Source organism: Cupressus sempervirens, chromosome 9 (genome assembly GCF_028749045.1).
Source record: "Cupressus sempervirens isolate cs-2001-9-10 chromosome 9, ASM2874904v1, whole genome shotgun sequence".
Classification (NCBI taxonomy): domain Eukaryota; kingdom Viridiplantae; phylum Streptophyta; class Pinopsida; order Cupressales; family Cupressaceae; genus Cupressus; species Cupressus sempervirens.
In genome coordinates, this window is record NC_143126.1 from 675,248,373 (window position 1) to 675,260,594 (window position 12,222).

The 12,222-nt window shown below is 31.8% G+C and overlaps 1 protein-coding gene across 16 annotated transcripts in view; it reads right to left on the bottom strand.

Moving 5' to 3' along the window:
* The window catches only part of LOC149540536 (uncharacterized), a 205,459-nt gene extending 201,742 nt beyond the window's left edge, over positions 1–3,717 (bottom strand). For 4 of the 16 annotated variants that reach the window (XM_089801628.1, XM_089801619.1, XM_089801625.1 and 1 more), the window contains exons 1-4: positions 3,420–3,717; positions 2,595–2,676; positions 2,350–2,434; positions 163–305 (exon numbers count right to left, since the gene is read on the bottom strand). The gene's annotated coding sequence lies outside the window, so the exon portion shown is untranslated. The remainder of the gene's footprint in view (positions 1–162; positions 306–2,349; positions 2,435–2,594; positions 2,677–3,419) is intronic. The other 12 variants (XM_089801623.1, XM_089801627.1, XM_089801617.1 and 9 more) reach the window with 5 other exon arrangements.
* Positions 3,718–12,222: the final 8,505 nt, after the last annotated feature.

Sequence of the window (12,222 nt, forward strand, 5' to 3'; positions counted from 1 at the left end):
CTAACTATAAAAAAATTTAAGTAAGGGAGTTGCACCTTGTAAATGCAGAGAGTTTGCTACTAAGGAAACTCATTTGTTAGTGTATTAGTTTTCCTTGATATTCGGAATAGAGTTGTGAACTGATTGAGATTGTGAAAAGGGAAAAACTGTTCACTAACATACCTGATTAGCTATTATACCATCATTCAAAAACCTCTCAAAGCATAGAGTCTCAAACGACAGAGCATTGTCCTAGCAAAGTTTGACCTCCCTTTTGGTGCCTCTAAGGCCTTCAAAACTGAGTTCAATGTTGTTTTGGTACAACCCTGTCAAATCAGGGTAATTCAATATCTTAAAAACCAAACTTAACCTTGCCACGAAACTTTACCAATAAGCTTAAATTTCCAAAATGAACCTTCAAGGAAGCAATTGGAACAATATGTGCTCAAATGAACAAATTGCTAAAAATATTAAACTTGCCAAAAATAGTAACCTTGCGCAAAGATAGCCCTTATTGAAATACTAGACAATATATTTGGGTGATGCAAGATTGCCCGTACAGAATTGAACATCAAGCATCCACTCATATCAAGGTGTCATTTCAGCCCATCATATCCTACAAGTATTCTGTACAACTAAGCATTATGGGGCAAACAAGGTACAACAATCTTCTAGCAAGCAAGTTTGTCATGATTATCTCCTTTGTTAATTGTCATGTCATGTTATTCTATCAACACTTGTGATCACATTCAGAAAGTGTGGCATCATCAAGCTCAGTGTATGACATTCAACATTTTACTCCAAAGCTTCCTTTTCAATTTGATAATTTATTGATCTCAATTCAAGGGTTAATTTCAACCCAAGGGTTGGCCTAATCAAACCCGTCTACCCAACAACATTTTCACTCCTGCATGTGCAGAAGACAAGATCTAAAGACAAAAATCCGGATTTGAGAAGAGAAAATAGAACCTACAAAACAAACTTTTGCAAAGGTGAAAAGGCAAGGATGGTGACAAATTTTTTTAAGCATCCTGATCTGAAAAAAATATCTTTTTTCTGTATCCAACTCTCCAAGACAAGAGTGTCCAAAACCAGTATTGTCCTCTTCAAACACACAAGTTACTCTCTTTCTCTCATTTCCATATTCATGCTCCATATTTGCATATTAATCTGAGACTTATTACTATCAACTTTACATTATCGACCCTAGATCTTGCATCCAATTCACATCTTTACATAGCTTATTTTCAACTCAATCAAGTTGATGAATTCGCTTTGTGCCTAGTTCTTGAGCCAAGTGGATAAACTCTATTTCTAGTGTAATCAAAAGAAATGGGCCCAATTCCCATTTCGCATGCATGAACTTGGGAATGCTATTTCCAAAGATCACATTACATAACATAAAACAAGGCCCTTCAAACAAGTCAAGAAGGTTGATGAAGAAAAAATACAAGAATTGAAAGTACAAATTTTTGAGCTCACTAACAGCAATTCATTGTCTATAATAAAGAAACCATATAAAGAACAACTTTCAGCTCCATATTGGATATAACAATAACAGGTACAGCTGACACAAGAAAGCATATTTAAATCAAGAGAAGCTCTTCAAAAAGCAATAAACTAAATGTAGATACAATGTAAAATATTTTCTTGATTGTGATTAAGACTTGCATTCCAGCATGGTTAATTAAAGAAATATTTTCCTGCCCTCAAACATCTATTCACCAAGAACACCTCTTAAAAAAAGGTTCAAATAGCTTCCTCAATCCAATTAAGGGCAAAACAAAATTCCCAACACACAAATGCTAGAAGCACTAGCTACGAACACACTAAGCCCTACTTGGTCATACATACAAACTCCATTTAGAGAAAAATTGTCGACAGGATCTTCTAGGAGAGAAACACCACTGACCAGATTTCTTCGGAAAAAAAATACTCTTTTTTATTTTTCGTACATCTCATTTTCCTCATTGACCAAATCATTGTGAAATAAATGTACTGAATTTTGACAATTCAAATAATTGATTTGAGAGAGAATTTGTTTGATCAAGAGGAACCAATCTAGACTGTTTTTTTAATTACATAAATCCTTTTGGCATTTTCTTATCAGTAAATTTGTCAATAAAATGTTTTACAATAATATTGCCCAAATTCATTAAAAATCTGATATACAGCAACTATATTCACAAATATCAATAATGATAAAGAATAAATAATGGATTTAAGAGGCAGTATATAAATGAAGAGATCAAAATGATGAGATATTATTTATTTGGGATCTTATCCTTGGCTGCATAGTTGAGCATATCAGATTAATGCAATCCTCTTGTATCATTAAAAAATTCAGTATTACAATAAACATCACATTACCTTATTTTCTAAACTCTAAAACTTCTCCAATTGTATAAAACTTTTAAAAAGAAACATTCCTTGAAGTTTCCTGTATATCAACTACCTGCACCTCGTTTCACAAAATAAACAAAAAAAAAAACTTCAATTTAATAGGTTCTTCTGTGACAACATGCAATGATTCCTATTTTTACAAAGAACTATTCTACTATATTCCATCATTAATCCATGCATTTTATTTTCAAATATTTCCATATTCAACTCACCTGTAAGATCTTACATCGAGTTTATATAGCACATGCAAACAAGCTCACTCCATAGTTCTTGTTTATATGCGGCCAAGCTTCTCTGATGACAAAAACACCGCAATTACACAGGTCACTAAAAATAATCTTTAGAAGACAAGCTACCTATATGATGCCTACTTGTCAAGAAGGTGCAGTTAAAATTCCCCTCCAACTAATAGGTACTAATAAAGTTCGCCATACAACTTTTTTCCAAGAAAGCTAATTTATTCAGATTTTAAGGTTTGTTTTATCTGTATGTACGATAACTAGATGCATTGTATATGCAACAAGGCACATCAAATATTTATTCAAAATAAAGAGTATATACATCAAACACAGGAGGGACTACTGAAGTTTCGCATTACGCAGGGCTAGATGGAATCAAGTCTGATCTATTGATCATTTCGATACACATAAAATTGGCCTTATAATTTCTCCACACCCAAGATTGAACTAGGTGGTCATAAAAAAGCACCGGTGTTATCTACGCCCAGCTCAAAAAGAAAAAGCTAAACTAAAAACTAATAAATTGCAATTGCCTGTTTCGTTGGGTTTTCAAACACGAAACCTACAAAAAGACTGTGACTTAATAACGCCTTCATACCTCTTGAACAAATTTCCAGAGATTTAACTTCAAGTAACCTAAACACATAACAATATTCCCACCAGAAAAATTGCATATTAATTTTTTTTTGACGCTTTAAATTGTATCTAATGTGATACTTTTGTAGCGGCGGCCCTAGCAGGACTTGAAAAATATTACACGAAGCTTACAATGTACATAGAACGTGCAGAGAAACTAACCTGATGTATTACTATTGTTCCAAAGGGAGCCGCCAGAAATTAACACGAACATTACCTCCGTCGCCCCTCTCTGCAGCTTTAGATTGCCCCGTGGAGCTCCTCCCTGCAACCGGGCGCTTAAGCTTCTGATATTAGATAAGAGATAAGATAATCTCAGCGGTTTATTTGCTGTTACAGGTTGCCTTCGTTTACGAGCAGCAATGCAAGTGGCGCCGAGGCTTTTGCTTGCTTAGCTCTACTGTGATTCGAACTCTGTACCGCAATATACTGGTTAACGGAGAAGAGCTGTGGACACCACAAAGGGTGTGTTGTGGCACTTGTTTATAAATGGGGGCCGAAATATATGATCACATGGTATAGGAATGCTGAGTACGGATTTCTCCATGTAACTTAGTGCTTGATTTTATTTCCTAAATCCTTGCAAGGTTTAGTCATCATGGTTAATTAGGAGTGTGCATTAAAAGAGTGATTTAGGGCTCCTTTGGCTCAATTAAATTCTCAAACTATCAAATCCTTACTTTTTGGTGTTTCAAATTGAAATTGGGAATAGAAATTTGTATTTTCATTTTGGCCTAAAAATGAGCAATTGTTATTCCTCTGAAATAGGTGTTATTGGAACTGCAATCCTTATTCTAATTTTGACTTTTTCATATTTGATGAAAATTTCAAATCCACTACATGGAGCAGATTTCCTAATTTCAGCAAGAATCCTGCTTTATTATGCAGTTCCTTTCAAATTGTTGAAGGAGATGGAAAGTGTTTATAAATGGTGATAGAGAGTTATATGTTGAGAATGGAGCACATGCAAATGTTGGTATAGGCATTGTAGACTTCATTTGTCTTCCCTTACATGCAGATATGTTTGATTGGTATGGGGCAAAGGTTTTTCTTAATGGCATGTAATTGTGTCATGGTATGGATGAATCTCATGCACAGGCAAGTTGTGATCTTACATAATCTATCATTTTAAGATTTTATTGACATTTTTGTGTTTCTAACTAAAGTGTGTCTATAAGCTTTATTTTGCAATGCACCTGAAGAGCTATGGTTCTTAAAGTTTAGGCAGTTATCAGATCGCAATGTGAAAGTGAATTGTCTCCAAAAGTCTTGCAGACACTCTTGCCTATCTAAGTCGTTGAGGGGTTCGAATTCAAATAAAGATTTGGATCATTCTGTAAATAGAGACTCCAATCCAATGACTTCATCTATGGTTGTAGATGAGGAAGTGAATTTCATCAAGGATTTCCTTCAACAAAGATCGATAGTAAAACCATATTTAGGTAGCAATCCCCATCCATTCCGCGATCTGGAGCTTCTCGAGGATTTTGAATTTCAAATTTCAATTTCAAATGTAGTTCCAAATTTCAAATTTCAAATTGAATTGTAATTCGAATTTCATTGTTGTCAAACCAAAAGAGTCTAGAATAACAAATTCAAAATTTGTTATCCCAAAATAACAAATTCTTATTCTCAATTCCTATTCTTGCAACCAAACGAGCCCTTAAAGTTAAGTGAATAGGATTTATCTTTATGTAGAAACTGTAGTTAGAGGAATAATTTAGAATTTGCTAAATGAGAATTTTGTTGGTGTAGAAATTGTAGATATAATGATTATGGAGTGTTTGAGTTAGTTTCTTAGTTTAGTTTAAGAGTTCAAGAGTCTAGTTTAGTTTAGAAATTTTATTAGAGGAATAATTTAGAGTTTGACTAAATAGAAAAAAAAAACTATTGAAAAAAATGTTTAGAGATTTTTTTTTTTAAGTATATTTTATTTGAGGAAAGAAATAATTTTTGGATATATTTAAGAATAAATAAATAAAATTAAGTGTTTAAGATAACAAATTTTTAAAAGTATAATGGTGTTATTGGAACTTAACATAATATTTTAGAGTTTATATAGTTTGAATCTTTAAAATAATAGACAATATGAGTATAAATAATTATATACAATTTTGAAGAATATTACTACATTGAGAGTTAAGTTATAATTAATCTATGTACATTTGAAAGATCAATGGATCTAATTGTGAACTTTATATCTAGTTTCTTTGGAGATAAAGTATTAGAGAAAACAGGAAATATATAATCAACAATTGTGATAAGAAGAACTTTGAAAAATAATAATAACTATCTAATTTAAATTCAATCTACATGATTTTATTTTTTTTTTTAATTGTTAAACGGGCGAAGCCTAGCAATCTACATGATCTTGTTATTTAACAAGTTTTCACATTTTTTTTAGGTTCCTTATATTGTTGCAATCCCAAGCTCATTTTATGAATTATTTTGACCTTTTAGATCCTATCGACTATATCTAGGAATGAATTAATTTCAAAGGTAAAGGTCATTATATATCACATCGAACTAAAGAGAAAAATCAATATATTAGACTCCATTTGTGAACTTTAAAAATTATATATTTCTCATAGAATATGTCATTAGTTAGTTTACGGCTAAACTCAAAAGAAAACTAAATCTTGTTAACTCTTTGAATGCCTTTAAAAATTAGAAATCACTGATCCAAAAGGTTGACTAGATAATGTTAGAGTAAAAGATGAAAACACATCTTTTAAAGGTTTGAGAACACAATTTTGTAATAATGCATTAAGAGTTGAGGTTTTTTAAATGTCTATAAGACCAAACCTTTATATTATACTATTTTATATTCTTACAAAGTAAATGAAGTTTAAGAACATTATATTTTAATTTGAAATAATGTTTAGTTCAATGTAGTATGTTGACCTAGATACCCTTAGAATATTTTGTATACCCTATGAATAAGGAAGTCTTATGTATCAGAGTTGGAGCATTTGGTGTTACAATATATGCAATTAAAGTGCAGGTTTCCAGACAAAAAATTTTATAATAGGAAAAAGTATTGTAAACATGAAAGCTTGTTAATGTAATTCTCAAGCATAATTAAAATTAAAAATTTAGTATCTCTTATATCTGTAACATTAAATATTATATTTTAAACAATAAAGTATGTTGTCTCAAACCAGTACTAAGAGGAGGTGGTGCATCAAAATTTCAAACCAGTTACAAGATCATGTAAAAGTGCATACATTAATGACACAAGAGATTTATAAGTGGAAACCCTTGATGAGAGTATGAAAATCATAGTGGAAGTAATATACCCACTAATCTTTTCTTTCAAGTAAACAGGTGCCCTGTCAAAGGCTAAAATTGTTCTTTCTAGGAACAAATCCTAGTGGGAACGTATACAATTTTTAAGGATTACAAAAGCTTGTTAAAGCTTCCACTTACACATTGGTTTGTTGTTCGACTCTTTGGCATATCTCTCTAATTTTCCTTCCTCTCTTTTCTAGTAGTTATGCTCAATATTATCAGCAACACACTTCTTAAACTGAAGTCTATACAATATATACATTCTTTTTCATCTAGGCACCAAAACCCTAAAACTATCCTGCTCAAAGTTGATGAATTCAAAATTTGAGTCACACATAAGAGTTAGTCATAGAATAGTTGTGACTACCAATATGTAGGTGCCTATAACATAGGCATGTATGTCATCCTATGGGTCTACATCTATATTTTCATCCTTTCTTTCTTTAGTCACGTCATCTTGCATGTCTATCACATCACTCTCAAACTTTCCTTTCCTCCTATCATATCCTTGACTTACTCTTTGTGTGTATTTATTGATTTTTTGTTCACTTTTCCTATTTGTCTATCATGACTTCAACTAAGTCATTCTATTTATTGTAATCGGTACACCTGTCTACCAGTAGTTGCCCTGACTTGCAACCTCTACATGTTCAATCAACCAATTGTCAATCAACGACAACACCCAAAGTCTTCATAGTGTTGAGCATTAGTCATTACCATTTTATAGTCATCATGTTAGTGTGATTGCCTAAGTTCAATAAAGTAAACAATAAATAAGGTATTATATGTATCTAAAAGAATAATATTACATTTATGATGTGGTATCTCATCATGATTTGATTAACTATTTTTTTAATTTATCTTCTTAATCTAAAATAAATAAGAAACAACTCAAATAATCAATATTTTATAAACATGAATGATATAATTAATACTTTTTATTTTTAAATAAATATTAAAGAATATGATTTCCTTCTTTGGGAGGTTTCAAACAATTACCTAAGGAAGGTGTTACTGAATGAGGACCCTTTGGTACTACATATAGCTAAAGACACATTAGGTTGGGAAATTTTCGTGATCTCACAACAAATGTGGGGTCAATGCAGATATTTTTGCAATGTTTGTTCCTTGATTCAAGGTTTCTCAGAGGTGGAGGCAAAACTCCTCTATCAAATGTTGTTCAAACATGCCTAACTTGGTGAGACAGATGTTGTCTTGGATAATGTGGACAAGGAGAATAGTATTCTTATCCCATGGCATCGCTACAATACCTTAGGATGAAAGGTACATGGTTCCCCCCTCCTATCATAATAGTGGAGCTAGATGGGTTGAAAGACTGGTTGGGAGACATTCACATGAATTTGTATCCCGTAAAGGATGACACATATCATCCCTTACCCTAGAAATAATTGGACCAAAGTCTACAAGGAAGAGGAAGGATTATGGGTGGATAATTATAGTGAAGTAGAGGACTAAGCACCTACACTTTCTCACTCTAGCGAGGAATGGATTGAAGATAATACTAGAGATATCGAGGATATTACAAGAGGGCCAACCCATTCTAATTTCAAATCTTACTAGCCATTAATTGTTGAAGAATCCCACCCTGGGAAGATGAAGAAATCACAAACCAATAAGGAAATAGAAGAGAACACTGAGAACTTGTGGGAAGGAATCTATGGAAGCTAGCAAACAAAGAGGGCAAGGCACATCTAAAAGAGTCTGGGTACTACTAATTAGTGTTTATTATTTTTTGCATGGTTTTTTATGTTAAGTTCCACTATACCTATTTGTACAAATCAAAAAGTTGTATATACCAAGAGTTTATAAGGTAGATTAGCTGTAACTTTGTAACTTATACATCCATAACAAGGGACTAGATGTAGAAATGTGCATAATACAATGGGGATATTATTTTAGTGCAAGTTGTTATTGAAGATAAATCACATTGCAATCCATCATTTTTTATATAATTTGAATGGTGTTGGCCCAATGTAGTTATTCATTTACCCAAAAAATACATTAGCTCAAGTATCACATGACATCCTTATACACAACTCATTCTACATATATTTTAGCCTTAATCTAATTGAGAGGTAGAAAATAAATATCTATCAAAAATATCACACATGAAATATGAGAGTTATGGCATTACAAAGTGAATTGTCACTCCATCATTCTACCCAAATTTGAGTGATAGCCAAAGAGATAAACAAGATAAACAAATACGAGGGTAAATATTTAACATGATAAGTTGTAAAAAGAATCAAAGCCAGGAAACCCAACCTAGAGGGTCATCTAGCCAAACAATACTTGTATCCTATTTTTGAGGGAGAAATACCTGCTCAGCTTGCCCAACTTCAAGCAATGCAATTTCTAGGGTGTTGCTCTCTTTGCTGCATTTTGTGAGGTTTATTCTCCATCTTTTTTCTCTCTCCTCCAATTCAACACTTAAGTTTTTGTTATTGGAAAGTGATCAATACTAGAAAGCATAGATGTTGTCATTAATGGAAACGTTATAATCTAGTAAGGTTTCCTAATTTAATGATTAGTATTAGTTATAGATAATCAAGAAAAATGTGCAAGGATAATACAAGAAGACGATATATAGTCCAATTATCATCAAGCACAATATATTAATTAGTATTGGCCACAATTTTGAATATAACTAATATAAGATATGATTATGGTATAATTATGTTCACTTGTGATTAGATAATGGTTGGCACATGTTTTGGATGAAGATTAAGTTGATTAGTTAATATCATAAAATGCAGAGCAAGTATCGACAATAAAGTAATTTGTCCAAAGGAATTGAAACCCCTCATCAATTCAATTACTTGGAAATGTAGGGACAACATCCTAGATGTTAACCCTTATTTAGAAGATCTCAACGATTGATTTTGGTTATTGTGTCATACATTTTGTGTAGGTAGTTGACTAAATAAGTATTTTTGAAGGATATAAAGTAAGAATTTTTGTATGCAAGGAATAATTATGGCATACTGACTTTATATATGGTGCTATGATATTGTATTATTGATGAGATGCAATATTTTATGTATGACCAAAATTAGATGTAAGCTAGACAAAGGACTAATCATTTATTGGGATATCAATATAATCATTTAGGTATTGCATCTATTATGTATTGTATTGATTATAAATCATTATTGAGCAATGAGCTCCCTTTGTAAAATAACTCCTAATTTGGTTGAGACCTCTAACAAGGTCAAGTCCTTTAGCAAGGACTAATGTATTAATGTATGTAAGGACTCCTAATATGGTCAAAACTCATAACAAAGTATTTCAGAGTAGTACATAGTTGTAGGTACCATCCCAACCAAAGTTTTCCCTTGGCTAGGGTTTGCTCAAAAATAAATCATGGTGTTATGAGTTTCCCATTGTTGTGTACTTTTCTTTTTAGTACTATTAATTATGGATGCATATGGTTAAGTTTTGAAATATTTAGTTGGTGTAAAAGTGTTACAATATTGATTCACCACCACCCCCTCAGTATTACTTTTTTTAGTACTTGGTATCAAAGCCTAGTTCCTCATAAAAAGTTTCATAGCTAGAGGATAATTGTAATGGATCTACAAAAAATTTACAAGGCAACTTTGAACTAGCACTTGAAGATCTAGAAAAAACTAAAGAAAAGGAAAGATTAAAAAAGAAACTCAAGGATGCACAAGACTATACTAAGAAACTCAAAGATCATATTGATATCGCAAGGATAAAGAGAAAAGAATTAGTTGAACAAATCAAGGAACTTAAATTAGATAATGGATTAAATTTGGTTGCAAAAACTCAAGAAGGAAAACTAGACACTCAAACATGAACTTGAAGTCACATAACTTCATATGGCTAAGAAATTTGAAGAAGGCAAATCAAAAAAGGAGAAACTTGAAGCAAATCTAAAAGGTAAAACTGATGAATGCATAGGCTTGAATACTCAATTTGGAAAGGTACAATATAAACTTGAAGATTGAAAAGCTGAGTATCAAAAATTTGAGAAATAGATTAATATTGTCAAATGCGATCTTGTGGAAACAAAGTTATATCTTGAAAACTTATATTCAGGTCCTAACAAACTTGATGAGAAGATGATGCAATAGAAGCCTAAAGGATATATGGGAAGTATTAGGTATCAAAAAGGTGAATGTTCTAAGGAATCAGAAAACAAAGCTAGGAAAGATCCCAATCAGATAGAAATTCAAAATGAATAACCTAATGAATATGAGGAGTAATTCAATGGAAGATGTTATGCATGCAACCAATATGGACACATCAAGGTAGATTATAGAGGTAATACATATGCAAACCTATTACTGGATGTTATTTCAATTATTGGCTTTATGCACACAAGTTAGATGAATGCAAAAGACACAACTAGTGAACTAATGGATGAACAAATGAAAGAGAAAATGTTACTACAAGAAGATCTTTGGGAAGCAACAAAGTCGTAACTAATGGTGTCACATAGTTCAAGTGCACTAACTTTGGACACATTGCCAAGGATTACAAATTGTAAGTAAATCAAAATGGACCAAGATATGGAAATTATGTTGTTAGATGTTATGAATACAACAATTTGGAACATACAACTAGATATTGTAGATTTAATGGGTTTTAAGCAACATGCAAACACCTAATGTTAGAAGAAGAAACTATAATGGAAAGGGAAATAATATAATTGATCAAACACATTATGAGAACATAAACAAAAGATTTGCAAGGGAAAGTAATAATGGCAATATTAAGGTATGGAAAGAAAAGTAGAAAAATATTGTGAAAAATAAAGGAGAAATAATGTCAAGCAATTAATCCTCCTCATCAACCTTATTGGCTATCTTAGCCTTAGGGGAGCACTTCAACAGAAAACTATCAAACCTTGAATTTGAGGTAATAAGTTATGTGAGCTTAACAAAAGGTAAAATAGATCATGTTTATTTCGTATATCTACCCATAAATGTTTATGTATCAATTTGGATATTCAATATGTATTTGACCATGTTCTGTCATAGTTAGTAGATTTTTCATATTATAAGACCTAACATATTTATGGAAGAAAAGTTTGTAAGGGATTTAATGGGTATGTTTATTTTATTTGTCACCATTTGAGAAGAAAAAATCCACAAAGAGCACGGAAGAGGAGATGGTTTAAGAAAAAACTTCAAGCGGATTTCTGCAAACCCTGTACATCATTGTCAAAAGGTATTTACACAAAATATTATATTATATTTGGCTTGCCACATTTGCCTTAAAAAAAATGTGAGCTTTAAATTTAAACATTTACTAATTATCTTTTAGCTTCGTTTAAACATGGAGAAACCATAAATCTATGATGTGAAAGAGAGATCTAGGTATCAATTCAAGAAGCGTATTTTTAAGTCCATGAAAGATGCTCTAAAGGGTGCATTCTTGCAAACCCTTGATGGTTGGTTACATGCAGAGAAAATTAGGGAATACATACAGTATAAGTTTGACTCAATTACAAATGATGATTTTTGGGAAGATTCAAGAAAAGTTTACAATGATAAATAAACCCTTAAGGATAAGTTCAAGCACTTATAAAACCTATACATCTAGTAATACATGGATTGTAAGGAATTCAATGAGCTAGAATGAATATGAATAGTTCTTAGTAGGATTCATAATAGATTTGTCTAGA